This window comes from Arvicanthis niloticus, chromosome 3, assembly GCF_011762505.2.
Source record: "Arvicanthis niloticus isolate mArvNil1 chromosome 3, mArvNil1.pat.X, whole genome shotgun sequence".
Taxonomy (NCBI): domain Eukaryota; kingdom Metazoa; phylum Chordata; class Mammalia; order Rodentia; family Muridae; genus Arvicanthis; species Arvicanthis niloticus.
Genome location: NC_047660.1, coordinates 97,640,831 through 97,655,766, shown reverse-complemented (window position 1 = coordinate 97,655,766; position 14,936 = coordinate 97,640,831). Strand labels below are relative to the sequence as shown.

Here is a 14,936-nt window from a genome sequence, read left to right as displayed (position 1 = left end):
AAGCTGAGGTTTGAGACAGCAGCCACATGGTGAAAAACCGAGAATTTGGACCCAGATCATTTTTGTGTCTACAAAACTACTCATGACAAGAGTCACAGGAACTAATCAAGAAATCTGATAGTTAAAATGCTGACAGTCAAGAATAACAGCTCGGCACACTTAGAAGAAATAGAAAGAAAATGAAAAAGATGTACACAAGACTTTCTGCAAATCAGTTAGCTAATTTGGAAAAGATGGGCAACTTCATCGGACCACAGAAACTGACCACTCAAAAATAAACGAAAAACTTAAGTACACATGTAAGAGGCTGAAAAAACCTTCCAAAGTCTTTCATAGAAAGAACCCAGACCGACATAGCTGCACCACTGTTTTCTTCTAGCCATTTAAGTGAGAATTCGCAAGAGGGTTACTATTACAGGAAGTAGAAAGAGGAATGCTTCAGGACTCCTTCTATGAGCCTTTTTCTCTGGATACTAGGTCTACACAGAGTCATAACGGGAGAAGAAACTCATGGGTCAATATCTCTTACAATAATAGGCACCAAAAATTTAACAAAATTCTAGGAAACTGAGTCCAGGCACAAGTTTTTAATGATGATGATTCATTAAAAGTAGTCATTAGTCACTGTGATTGAAGAGAATTTGTCCCAGGAACTCAAGGCTGATGCACATCCAAAGCAACCAATGATATGCACTGTATCATTAGAAAAAGACTCAGAGTTGTTCAGTTCTTTCAATAAATACAGAAAAAGCTTCTGACAAAACTCAAAGTCCTTCAGTAAGAATTATTCAGGGCAAGTGACGACAAGGAAACGATTTCAGGTTAAGTAAGACAAGTCCCCATAGGCTTCTATGTTAGAATGTCTGGACACCAGTTAGAATTAGGAGGTGTGGTCTTGTTGGAGTAGGCATGTTATTAGGAGTAGACTTTGAAGGTCTCAAAAGCCCAAACAGGCCCAGCCAGTATTATTCTCGTTCTCTCTCTCTCTCTCTCTCTCTCTCTCTCTCTCTCTCTCTCTCTCTCTCCAGTTATTGCTCTACTGCCATGCCTGCCTGCCTGCCTGCCTGCTACCGTGCTTATTGTCATGATGGTCATACACTAATCCCCTGAAACTGTAAGTCAGCCCTTAATTAAATGTGTGTGTGTGTGTGTGTGTGTGTGTGTGTGTGTGTGTGTGTGTGTGTGTGTGTGTGCTTAGTCCTGGTGTCTCTTCACAGCAATAGAAAAGTAACTAAGATTAATTTTTTTTTTTTTCGAGACAGGGTTTCTCTGTGTAGCCCTTGCTGTCCAGGAACTCACTCTGTAGACCAGGCTGGCCTCAACTCAGAAATCCACCTGCCTCTGCCTCCCAAGTGCTGGGATCAAAGGCGTGAGTCACCACTGCCTGGCAAATGTGTAGCCCAGGCTGGCCTTGAACTTGTGATCCTTCTGCCTCTGCCTCCTTCAGCAAATCCTACCAGGGTGTGCCACCACAACCGGCGATAATTCTTTAACTTAATATACTTTACCTTTGAAAAAAGTCTTGGCCAACACCTGCAAATGAAAGACTGAATATTTCCACTAAAACTAAGAATAAGACTAAGATATTGTGGCTTCTGCTTTGTATTTTTCTGGGTATGTAGCCAGGCCAATTAGGGAAGAAATGGAATTAAAGACATTATGATTAGTAAGAAAGAAGTACAAATAGTTTTGTTTGCAGATGGCATGATCTATTTTAATCACATTTATTTATTTAATTTTTTATGTATGCATTCTTGTTGGGAGGAGAACATGCTACAGTGCCTGTGGAGGTCACGACAACTTGTAGGAGTTGGTTCTCTCCTGTCATCAAGTGAATCTCTCGGACAGAATTCAGCTTGTCAGATTTGAACGTTACCCAACGAGCCCTTTACATGGCCCAAGGGAATGATCTTATAAATGCTAATCTAAGAAAGCTACTGGCAAAACTATTAGAAAACTTTAAATCGGTTTTTGTTCTTGCTCTAGGTAACCCTTCTGTCCAGCCGCTATGATAAACACCAGCAGATCCACTGCCATGCATCTCGTGGGCACCACAGCATTCAGGAGACCCGTCTCCAGGATGGTTGGAATGGCCTTAGTCATGAGGCTTTTAGATTTGTTTCAAGAAGGGATTGTGCATCGGAAGCAATCAAGGGTGTGGTTGTTGGTATTCATTTGGGTACTACTAACTCCTGTGTGGCGGTTATGGAGGGCAAACAAGCAAAGGTCCCAGAGAACGCTGAAGGTGCCAGAACTACCCCTTCTGTGGTTGCCTTTACAGCAGATGGGGAACGACTTGCTATGCCAGCCAACTGTCAAGCTATCACCAACCCAAATAATACCTTCTATGCTACTAAGCATCTTATCTGGACAATGGTACAGTGAACCTGAAGTACAGAAAGACACTAAGAATATTCCCTTTTAAATTGTCGCTGCCTCCAATGGTGATGTCTGGGTTGAGGCTCATGGAAAACTCTGTTCTCCAAGTCAGATTGGAGCATTTGTGTTGATGAAGATGAAAGAGACTACAGAAAATTACTTGGGCCACACAGGAAAAAAAAAAAAAAAAGCTATGATCACAGTCCCTGCTTATTTCAGTGACTTACAGAAACATGCTACTAAGGATGCTAGCCAGATATCTGTGCTAAATGTGCTTGAGTGATCACTGAGCCTCCAGCTGCTGCTCTGGCTTATGGTCTGGACAAATCTGAAGATAAAGTCACTGCTGTGTATGATTTAGGTGGTGGAACCTTTGACGTTTCTATCCTGGAAATTCAGAAAGGAGTGTTTGAGGTGAAATCTACCAACGGGGACACTTTCTTAGGAGTGAAGACTTTGACCAACCTTTGTTACAGCACATTGTCAAGGAGTTCAAGAGGGAGACAGGAGTTGATATGACCAAAGGCAACGTGGTACTTCCAAGGGTTCGAGAAGCTACTGAGAAGGCTAAATGTGAACTCTCCTCATCTGTGCAGACTGACATCAACTTGCCGTATCTTACAATGGATGCTTCTGGACCAAAGTATTTGAATATGAAGCTGACTCGAGCTCAGTTTGAAGGCATTGTCAGAGGTCTAATCAAGAGAACTATTGTTCCGTGTCAGAAAGCTATCTATGCAGGATATAGAGGTCAGCAAGAGTGACATAGGAGAAGTGATTCTGGTTGGTGGCATGACGAGGACAAGGATGACCAAGGATCAGCAGACTGTGCAAGATTTTTTTTTGGTAGAGCCCCAAGTAAAGCTGTTAATCCTGGTGAGGCTGTAGCCATTGGAGCTGCCATTCAGGGAGGTGTGTTGGCTGGTGATTGTCCAGATGTGCTACTCCTGGATGTCACTCCCCTCTCTCTGGGTATTGAGACACTGGAAGGTGTCTTTACCAAACTTATTAATAGGAACACCACTATTCCAACCAAAAAGAGCCAGGTGTTTTCTATGGCTGCTGATGGACAAACTCAAGTAGAGATTAAAATGTGTCAGGGCGAACGAGAGATGGCCAAAGACAAAAAAACTTCTAGGACAGTTCACATTGATTGGAATTCTCCCAGCCCCTCCTGGAGTGCCTCAGATGGGAGTTACATTTGACATTGATGCCAATGGGATCATGCACATTTCTGCCAAAGACAAAGGAACAGGTAGTGAGCAGCAGATTGTAATCCAGTCTTCTGGTGGATTAAGCAAAGATGATACTGAAAGTATAGTTAAAAATACAAAGAAGTATGCCGATGAAGACAGGAGAAAGAAGGAACATGTTGAAGTAGTTGCTATGGCTGAAGGAATTATTCATGATGCAGAAACCAAGATGGAAGAATTCAAGGACCAGTTGCCTGCTGATGAGTGCAACAAACAAGCTAAAGGAAGGGATTTCCAAAATGAGAGAACTCCTTGCTCAAAAGGACAGTGAAACAGGAGAAAACATTAGGCAAGCAGCATCTTCCCTTCATCAGGCATCATCGAAACTCTTTGAAATAGCATATAAAGAGGTGGCATCTGAACGGGAAGGTTCTAGAAGTTCTGGCACTGGGGTACAGAAAGAAGATCAGAAAGAAGAGAAACAGTAATAGTGGCAGTGCATTGTGGAGCCAGAAGGATGACATACTATGAAGCCTGGAAGTAAAGGGACTTTCTGAGCAGAAAAGGGGCAAACGTCAGTCTTTTTACTGCATTTTTGAAGTATTCTATATATAATTTCCTTAATATATAAATTTAGCAACAATTGTTAACTCATTTAATGGGTAATAAAGTCAGTAATAGTAGGTTCAAAAAAATGAAAAGAAAACTTTAAATCATCAGTTGTGTACTATGCAAGACTAATATGCAAAAATTAATTTTGTTTTTATCCTTACACTGCACACTGTGTGTATGTGGCAACCCTGGCTTATAATTTGGTGGTATTTGAAGGTAGGACCTTTACAGGGCGATTGGGCATAGACATGATCACAAAGCTGTGACCCTCAGGAAGGAAATGATGTCCTTATCAGAAAAGAGAGGAATGAGCATTCTCTCTCTGGCCCTACCATATGAACTATGGGCAGATGGCAGGCATCTACAAACCAGACAGAGTCTTGATTAGAGATACATAACACTAGCACCCCCAATATCAAGTCTTTAACTTCAAGAATGAGTGTTTCTTCCCAAAGCCTCCCAACTTGGAGTATGTTGTAATACTTAATAACTAAGATAACTAGCATGAAAATACCAAAAGTGAAATTAAGAAAGCAATTCCTTTAAAAGTACTATAAAAAATATAAAATACTGGCATTAACTACACCCCCATCCTCTCACAGGAGTGATCTACAAATTCCATTTAGTACATATCAAATTTCAACTTTCTTCTATGTAGAAACTGACCAGCTATTTTTAAAATGCATATGAAAATTTAAGGAATCTAAATGTCCAAAGAACAAAGTTGAAGGCTCACACCTCTATTTTAAAAGTCATACAAAGATTCAGTTATATAACAGTGTATTCTTAGCAGACTGTAAACCTGGTTAGGCTGTAAGCAGACTGGTCAGATAGATAGCAGAGTCCAGGTAAAAAGTCTTATACTTACTGTCAGTTGATTGCTGGGATAAAGAGAGTTCAATGACAGAATTGTCATTTCAAAAGTTAGATTGAGAGGGATGGATTACTATGTTCAAAAGTACTACATCAGCCAGTTTCTTATGCCACTTACAACATCTAATCAAAATAGGTCATAGATCCACAAATGAAGGCTAAAAATGTAGGAGTGTCATAATAAAACCAAAAGGCCAATGCCTGTGACCTAGGGTTAGTCAAAGCTTGGCTGTGAGGCCCCATAGTGGGAATTACTATGGCTATGCACAGAGTGGGGTCAGAGCATGCCAGCATTTTATCCTGCAAGCCTCATCCTTGATGAGGTACAGCTTACGTTCTACTGGATTATTGCCAGCTCTTTCAGTGATGTTTGCTTTCTTCATACTGGCTCGAGTCCTAACATGTGGGGCACACACACACACACTCACACACACATACTCACACACACACACACAGAGACATACAGACATGCACACCCTCAAACACATGCACACTCATGTGTGCACACACACACACACTCACATGCACACGCACAAGATTACTGCATTTCCGAACCCAAGATGATCATTCATGCTATCACTAAAATAGTGAGAGCTACAGGAGAATGAAAACTGATTTCTGTTGCCTGACTCATAATGGATATCGCAACTAAACAATAGTTTCCACTCTGAAACTCCTTTGTGATTCATAAATAAGGCTATAGCTAAAATTATGAAAATTTGAAAATCAAGGCTTGGATCCAACTTCCAGTGTCCATATGCCACCATCACAAGTGTGTACTGAGTGTAACAGCTGAAACCTCCACTAGACCCATAGTAGAATCCTAGGGTACCAAGTATTTACTAAGCCATTGAACCAAACGGCTATGAAGTATGAAGTGCATATTCATGTTTAGATCCTACATGGTCCTTGGAAGCCTGCTCTAGAGCAGAACTTTGTGGTATAGGAAAACCAAGAATGCATAGTCTGGTGTACATAGGTTAACCTCCTGGATCTCCTTCAGGAAAGGCCTCTGCTAATAACACTGACAGCAGCAGCCTCCAGCTCTCAACCTTGTTACAGCTGACCTTAGCTTACATCACCTGAGCTTCTTGGGGAAGTTAATATCTAAGCTTATATCTTGGGGAAGCCAGTTGGAAAGACTGTTGAGGAGTATAAAGACTTAACTCTCTTATCCCTACCTGGAAAGCTAGGTCAAGCCTCTGTAGTTTGGGAGCTCTTCACAGAGTTGGTCAAACTGTTGAAGAGTGAGGGTGGGTCTCTCCTCAGAAATGTATTATTCTGCCTTCTCAATGCTACTCTCTTCTCTCTGCTTCCCTTGCATCAATCCGTGGTCCTACTTACATCAATTTCACTGATAGATCTGCCTATCCAATTACTTTGAGTCCAGAAACTCAACAAATGATGTTCTACCATTCATGATTTTTGTCATTTGAATGTAGGATTGATACAATCAACACTCCTGCAACCTCAGTTCTTGGGCATAATTTTGAAACGTGTTTTGAGGCCATTCCCTAGCGTCCTACAACAGAACCACAGCCTGACTGCTCTCTAACAGTTACACCACCTCCCAGGGACATCACACCCGAACTTCAGTGCCTTCATCTTGCTGCCTTGGTTCTCCATGTGCCTGCTGCATACGTCATCTCCAAACCAGATAGTTTACATTGGAGTTATTGCTTCCAAATCTGCCTCTTAGCAAACACTGTTAAGGGACACGTCTGTCTTGACCACAAAGAAATTATTGAACACTAAAGAGATATACTGATACAAAAAAGTATACAGGCATCCCAGACTCAAAGGTAATTTTTTGTCTCTTTTAAGCTTTGCTTGAAGTTGAGTAAATAATAAATTAAAAATCCACTTCACCTCTTTAGTGAATAGGTGGCTGATGTTACACAGAGACTTGTTAGATCTGTCAAAGGCGATGCCCCTTCTGAGAGTCAGGCCCTTCTCTCATCTCCATCACCCTTCTCTGCCAGTGGCCCTGTCACCAGGGCTATCTCCCTCATGGATATATAACAGCTAGAGAAACAGAGCAAGGCTGGTTTCAACAACTGAAAATGTTGTTCTGCCTTGGTCTCACAATCAAAGACAAGTGGCCATGTCAGAAGCCATGGATGAATTATTACTTCCTCATTTTGAAATTGATGGAAGTCATTTTCAAATCCAGTTCTTTCCATATAGCCATTAAGAAAGTGCTCATAGGCTCACTAGCACAGGTCCACACACACACACACACACACACACACACACACACAAACACACATACACACTAAAGAGAGAAGCACACAGGCACAGATATAACACACACACATATATAAATGCACAAAAACACATGTACAAAGACAGACAGAGAAAGAGAGAGGTCCAAAATTTATACTTTGATCATTATGCAGAAATTAGAGAATTAGAAAACTAATACAGTAGCAGCCACTGTGAGTACTTACCAGGTATTTGGGAACTGGAACTACCCAACAACATCTCTATTCCCCATTTGACAGGTGAGTCACCTGAGAATTAGAGCATAGAGTACTTGATAAGAAACAAATACAAGCTCTAGGAAACTGGATCACCTACACTTGTCTTCTCAGCACAGTGCTCAGTGTGCATTGTTAGATACATGTGCAGTGAATAGCAGACACATGAAAAATCTGTTCCAAACAGCAAATGTTTGTCAACAAAAGAGTCATCCAGGGCAGATGCAGCAGATGTTTTTTTCTCATGAATATTTGTCTATGGCATTGTAGCAGAAGTACCTATATAGGGCATGGCTATACTCCAATAAAATTCTGTATGTCAAGTTCAGAGAGGTCAGGATTTAGTCCATGGGTTATACTTTGTTGACCCTATCCTAAAACATTGCTTCTCAAAGTGGTGTGGTCTCAGAGTTCATATCACCTGGAGCAGAATGGTGTGTTACAACCTAGAGCCATCTGCCTACTCAAATAGCATCTGCATTCAACAGGTGCCTTGGGGATTTATGTGCACATTAACATTTGAGAAGCATTGCTCTGGGAGATTTGAGTAGTTTGTGTGTCAGTTGGGATCATTTGGTAGGCTCTTAAATAAATGATTATCTCCAGTCAACATGGTTAAATGTGGTACTAGCAAAATTTGGTTGTCTTTATGTGATCACCCAATTCCACACTGGTTCCTTCTCCTCCTGATGAAGAAATGTCTGGGAAACACCAGAAGCTTTCAAATAGCCTTTAAATCTGCCCAATCTGAGTCAATATGACATGCAGTTAACATGCCGAAGATCAGGAAGCCATGTCTTCCTTTTTTTCCACAGAGCAGAATCCACTTCCACTCAACCTAGAATCTTATTGCTCAGATAAATGTACAAATAATTCAGGTGTCTGCAATCACAGCTCATTAAATGCCCACAACCTGCACATCTGTTCCTGTGGATGTCAAGACCAATGTCCTGACTGATTAAATGCCTGATCATTATATTCATTAACTGTACTGTGTCTTATGAGAGATAAATTTTATAGTCAAAAGGACTGAGACATCCAGGATAGAGAGTCCAGTAAATCCTCCTTATCTACAGATTCTGCCAACTGGGGCTACAAGCACCTGGAGATGATATAGCACAGTTAAGCCTTCAACTGTTGAGTCTGGACTGCACATATTCATATATTTTAGTTTTGAATCACTGTAGCAAGATGATTATGTTGCAGCATTTACACTGTGCTAGGTGTGATAAGCGATCTGAGGTGATTTAAAGTAAACAAAGGATGTGTGAAGGTTCTTTGCAAGTACTGCTCTTGAGCATCTGTGCATTTGGGGATCCGCAGGGGTCATGGAACCAATTGCCCTTGGATATTGAAGGATGACTGCATTGCCCTAGGCTAAGAAAAATCTTGGCAGCCTGCTCTGCCTCTTATTAACAATATGTGTCTGAACAAGTCATTCAAAACCACAGAACCACAGTCATCTCAGAAACACATGGATTTCAAACAGCAACTTCTATTTCCTTTACCCCTGTAAAAGAGCTACAGGCTCACAATCCTCCAGCTTTGCTTATGATTCTAAAAGTATGCCTTTAACATTGTCGAACATGTACATAAAAATTCATAGTAAGATTGATTCATCCCAAGATATTTTAACACTAAATATAGAAGCAACAATACGAATGCAGCTAAATAAGCTATAGGCAGCCAGGAGTCTCTCACAAACAAGAAGACCCACTTGCAAAGAAGGGAAGCTATATGTCTGTGCTACACGGTTACACAGGCATAACGATGAAAATAAAGCTGTATCCACTGATGCCAAGATGTTCATTTTTGTATCTTTACACTATTATAAATGTTACCAGTGATAATATCTTATAACTGCTATTTTTGATGTGTGATATATGTTTATCAGTGTGGTGAATGTGTGTGCAAGTCCATGCAAGTCCATGTGTATTCCTTAATGTGTAGAGGACAGAGGTTGATATCCATTCACACACACACACACACACACACACACACACACACACACACACACACACATATATATATATATATATATATATATATATATATATATATATATATGTATTATACATGCATACTTGCAGGTAAAAACTCATACACACAATACATTCATAATACATGTATGTATTGTGTGTATGAGTATTTGCCTGCAAGTACGCAGGTATACTGGAGGAATTCTGTTGTGCATGAAGGTCTCAACATAGAGGGTGGTATTACATCCCCTGAAATTAGAGTTACAAATGATTGTGAGTTACCCTGTGAATGCTAGGAACTGAACTCTGGTCCTTTGCAAAAGAAGCAAGTGCTCTTACCTACTGAGCTATATTTCTAGGCTCTGTAAAATTCACACATATACACACATGAGAACAGACACATATACACAAGAATATATTGAAAGAAAACTCTATTTGACTTACCCTTTGAGACTAAAGTAAGAATGTGGATGAGTCCCATGGGATTGGGTGCTGGCTCTACTTCGTTCCATATCTAAAGACAGTGCATAAGAAAAAAGACCTTGGAGATGTTTGGCCCTGCCAATTTATTATTTTGCCTTATTTTGTGGGAAAAGAGACAGAATGGCCTGTGGCTATAGGGAAGCCAGTCTTCTGCTGGCTCGTTGAGACATCACTTCTGATCATGAGAGAGTTATGAGGCAGTGTCATTCAACAGGCAGATCAGCAAGATGTCAAAACATCCGAAGTTGTGAGTAAACAGACTGAGATGCTTCAGTGAAGACTTACTGTGAACAGAGCCTATGGTTCCCTTCTGCCCTGTAGAATGGCTGAGAAGAAAACCTCCATCTCAGGGTGTGGTGGTGGCACTGCTAGCCTAGCCTAGCCCAATGGGCTTTTGGGTAGGAATAGCCCAGTACAAGTTGACACTTCAAAGTCTTTTCTCAGACAGACAGACAGACAGACAGACAGACAGACAGACAGACACACACACACACACACACACACACACAATGCTGTGTCCTAAGCAAATCAGCTTTCTCAATGGGACTTTCATCACACTGAAGGAAATTACACTACCCCGATTCTCTTGTGTTCCCAGTTTGTAGGTTTATGCTGTCCACAGTTTTATCTCTTAGACTTAGTTGCCTGTACAAATCTCAAACCTTCTGTAAGCAAAGCTCAGCCCACCATAACAGGCGACAGAGTACTGAGACCTCTTGCTCTTCGGCATCTTTCATGTTTCAGCTGAGGATCCGCTTAGTGAGTTATGCTTAAGGAGTCTGTGAACAGAGGCGTCCACATCAATCATGAGTAATCATGAACAAAACTTGGATGGAGTTATCACTGAAACAGGACTGGTGTGTATGAGTCACTGGGCTGCTGAGGGACCCCTGGGGGAGCTTCTGTGGTCTTTGTTCTACTTTTGCATAACTTTGAGTTATTCATAATAAAAAGTTAGTGATAGGCTCAAAGTGAGCATGGAGTCTCTGTGTCAGGAGGAAGAGGCCAATTAGCATGTCAGCAAAACCAATCCCTGTGTTTCAGAGAAGAGAGTGATGTGGTAAATGGAGCTCCTTAGGTTTTAATGACAATGAGAAGAAACAACACAAAAGCCCCGGAACTGAAGCTGAAAGTGAGTTACTAGAACAGAACAGAACTTTGTGAAATAAAAAATACATTAAATAAATTAAAAATGCTAATGACAAAAATCATATTTAGTGTGAATTATTTATACTTGTTTTAACTCTTTTCCTTATTTTCTACATTGAGTGTGTATTTCATTTATAATCAGTGAGAAATTAAATAATCCTTATTTGAAACTAATGGTGTTTCAATTTTCACTCAGATGGCTGGGTCTGAAAAAACACAGACTGTAAGATTCAAACCATCCTACTAACTGTTAATCCCACTGGATGAGATTAAGACAACTACCAAAATTTTTGAAGTGAAATTTGAAGCAATCTTTATTAAATACAAACCAGGATAATCAACACTGGCCAGGTCCATACCTGGGATTCCCAGAGAATGGTTATGAATTATGTTATTCTGGTGCTTATAAAGGCAAAATCACAAGGCTATGCACTTGCCAAATTTGTCCAACGCAGGCAAGCATGTGTCCTGACATGCTTTCTGTCTATACTTCAGCTTATGTGTGCTCAAGCAGTTTGGGCAACCTGTCTTGTTTATAGAAGTGAAAGCACATGGCTTGTTATTTTACATGAACAACCCTCAGCATTCCAGTAATCTATTTTTTGGGCACGTAGAGCTTACAAGTTAGAGGCAGTTTTACTTTAAGGATCTCTTAAACATAGTAGTTGAAACTTAAAGCACTGAGTTTTAGCCTTCACGTGACTTTAAATTTGGCTCTCCTTACTCCTGTGGCAAAGCTTTAGAACAATAAGTTTGCTTTGATGTTCCCATCAACAGTAGAAAGTTAATAAAAGGCAAAGCATAGCTGGGCTTGCAGCAGGCCTATAGTATCAATACTCCAGAGTTAAATGCAAGAGGATCTTCCTGGGTTTGAGGCTAGCCTGGTCTACAGAGTAAGTTCCAGGCAACCACAGTTACAAAACAAACAAACAAACTTCAAAACCAGCCAAGTAACCAACCAAATACCTATTGGTTTAGATAGTACTTAAATTGTCTGGCTGCTGGCTACTTCTGAATGAAACTCATTTGTAATTTTATGTGGCAGGGCTGAGGTTAAAGTAGTTCACTATGCAGTCTCCTGTTGTGTTATTCCAACCCTCCACCCCTACCCCACCCCAGGCATAAACAAGAGAAGCTTCCTAGAGAAACTAGTTTGGTAGTTGTCCAACTACCAAATTTTGATAGTTTACCAGATTGTTTTGCCTAAAAAGATGTGCATTGCTTGCCTATTGCCTAGCTTATTAGGAATATCAAACAAATGGAGCCCACTAGCTCCAAAAGTGCTCACGTCACATTTAATATATTGGCTCCCAGTTGCCACGATGACTCAGTCTAACTCAGTAAGACAGACACAGACACTTGGTGTTTTAGAGAAGACCAGAATAATTTATATTTTCCCTAGGTTAGCCTTGAGGTCAGTTTTTGTAAGGCTCAGTTATCCAGGGGTAGAGGAAATCTGCCAGAAAAGCTGAGCTGTGCTCACTAATGAACACTGATTTAGCTCCTAGGTCCTTATAGCTGATTAGGCTGGACGTGGCTGACAGCTCCCACGAGGGCAGTCCCTGGCTCTGGCTCCTTCCTTCAGGATGGAACTGACTGAGATGAAGAGGCCTCAGCTCTTTTCTGCACCTCTAATCTAGATATTTTCAGTCTGGAGAAGAGCAGCTATGGGCAAAAATGTCCAAACCCTCCTTTACCCATTATCATTTCACTCAGAATGTCTATTATCCCCACCCTTTTCTCCCTAGTGCCTTTTAAAGTTGGTTTGTGTTGTGTCATTAACATCCCAGCAGCCATGCAAATCACCATGGTGGCTAAGATTCAAGGGTGAAGAAGTAAGAAAATCTTTTTGTGAAAAGCCTTGCAAAATCCTGTGACAAAATTTGAGCCTACAAGAAAAAAACGGGGGTCATTGGTTACAAACTTTCATAAGAACCAGTGCTTCTCCATACTCTATTCAGAGTATCTAATGGGAATTCATGCTTTCACTTGGTCAGTGTTCAGCTGGAGCCCGTTCCTGGCCCCTGCACAAGCAGGGAAACCCTATCTTTCCTCCTTCTACCAACCATGTCTGCTCTGAAAAACTCCAAGAGGATGACATCAAAAGCCCAGTTCTGCATCTATGCCAGTCAATATAACTAACCTTCCTGACATGGCCAGCCCACTCACCCATATGCCCACCCTTGGACTTAGCTTTTGACCATACTTGAACATGGTCCCAGCTCCTAGCTAACGTGTCATCACCCCTAGCCTAATATCTATAAAATCTCCCTGGCCTAGTCAGAGTGCAGGACTTCCTCAGCCCGGTTCTTTGGGGCTGATAAACCCACCCAGGAGCATCGTCCGTAAACCTTCAATTAGTTCCTTTTAAATTGCTCTTATCTGACCTCTATTTACATTACCAAGAAAAAGAAAATGCCTACTAGTCAGCTATGAGTTGTTTTAAAGATAAAACTTTCAATTTCCAGAATCTGGTCCTTTAGTTAATACAGTTACACAATCACAGTTTGAAGTTAATTTTCCAACATATGAATATAGTTCCTCGTGAATTTTTGGTACAGGTGGTCTGTAGTTAGCTGATACACCTTCATGGTAACCTGATAAACAGCCATTCAGTTTTCAAACTGCATCTACTCTCATCTCTCCCACAAAGTTCTTTGGTTCCTCTAGGTAGAAATAATCATACCCTCCTCTATCTACCACTGTGCCTTGCAACTAGTTTTGCCTTTTATGATTTCCTTTCTTTTTTCTCTTTTTAAATCATGATCTGCCTGAAACCACCTAAAAGACTAAAAAAAAATACAGGTTAAAGGATCAGTTGCTAGAGTTCAAACAACTCATCTCTGATCTTCTACTTAAGGAGCCCTTAGCAAGTTGTGTCATCTGAAGCTGTACATAGTTTTCTTGTGTGTGTTTGATAGGAGTAATAATTGCATAACCTTGAAAGGGACACTGAGAGATTTACCTGAACACTAGCCATTTTAGAGAATACCTGCACACAATATCAAAAGAATCTGTTGTGAAAATATTATCCTTGATATTAGTTAGTAGTTTCCACACTGCCTGTTTTACAACACTGAACTTACACTGTCAAAGAATGTGATGCTCATTGCATCTTGTCAAGGTCTTTTCAATCTCATTGCTTAGAGCAGAAGTATTAATAATGACGTGGCCACTGGGACCTGAAGGGAAGGGGGCAGAAAAGTAAGAGCAGGGCAGTGGAACTAATCTTCATTGCTGATAACAATGTACAATTCTATGAGGATGAGAGAAATACAAAAGGACTAGAATGTACCTCATTTATATTTATCCTTATGGATCTCCTCTTAAGTCTTGTATTTTTGCTTCTTTGTGCAGAGCATCTCTTTAAGTCATTTCAATAGGCTCCTTTTGCCAGCGACCAAGTGATCCAATGATGTGGTAAATGAAATGACACAGCACACTCACCCTTGAGACTAGAAGAGAAGATGGAACAGCATTATATAAGCCACTCCCAAGTCCTCAGACTGAAAGGTGCATTTCCTTTGGCACTTCTCATCTTCAAAATAGGTGAGCTGAGGCTTAGCAGATGCGAACAGATGGTACCCTGATAAATTACATTAATACTCTAAAAACAAGGGAGGGAAATGGCATCTGCAGAATGGGAACGGTATTTTAAAATGAATTGTGTACGGATTCAGAGCATCTGAAGGTGGCTTTACAATTAGCAGGTTAGCATTGTCCTTATTTTGCCACATTTAAAGGAAATGTGTAACAACTAGAAAGATATGCGTTAGCATTGAGGCACT

The 14,936-nt window shown here is 40.7% G+C and overlaps 1 pseudogene; it reads left to right on the top strand.

Annotated features, from left to right (window-relative positions):
- Positions 1-2,008: 2,008 nt before the first annotated feature.
- LOC117705776 (stress-70 protein, mitochondrial pseudogene) lies at positions 2,009-4,060 on the top strand (annotated as a pseudogene).
- Positions 4,061-14,936: the final 10,876 nt, after the last annotated feature.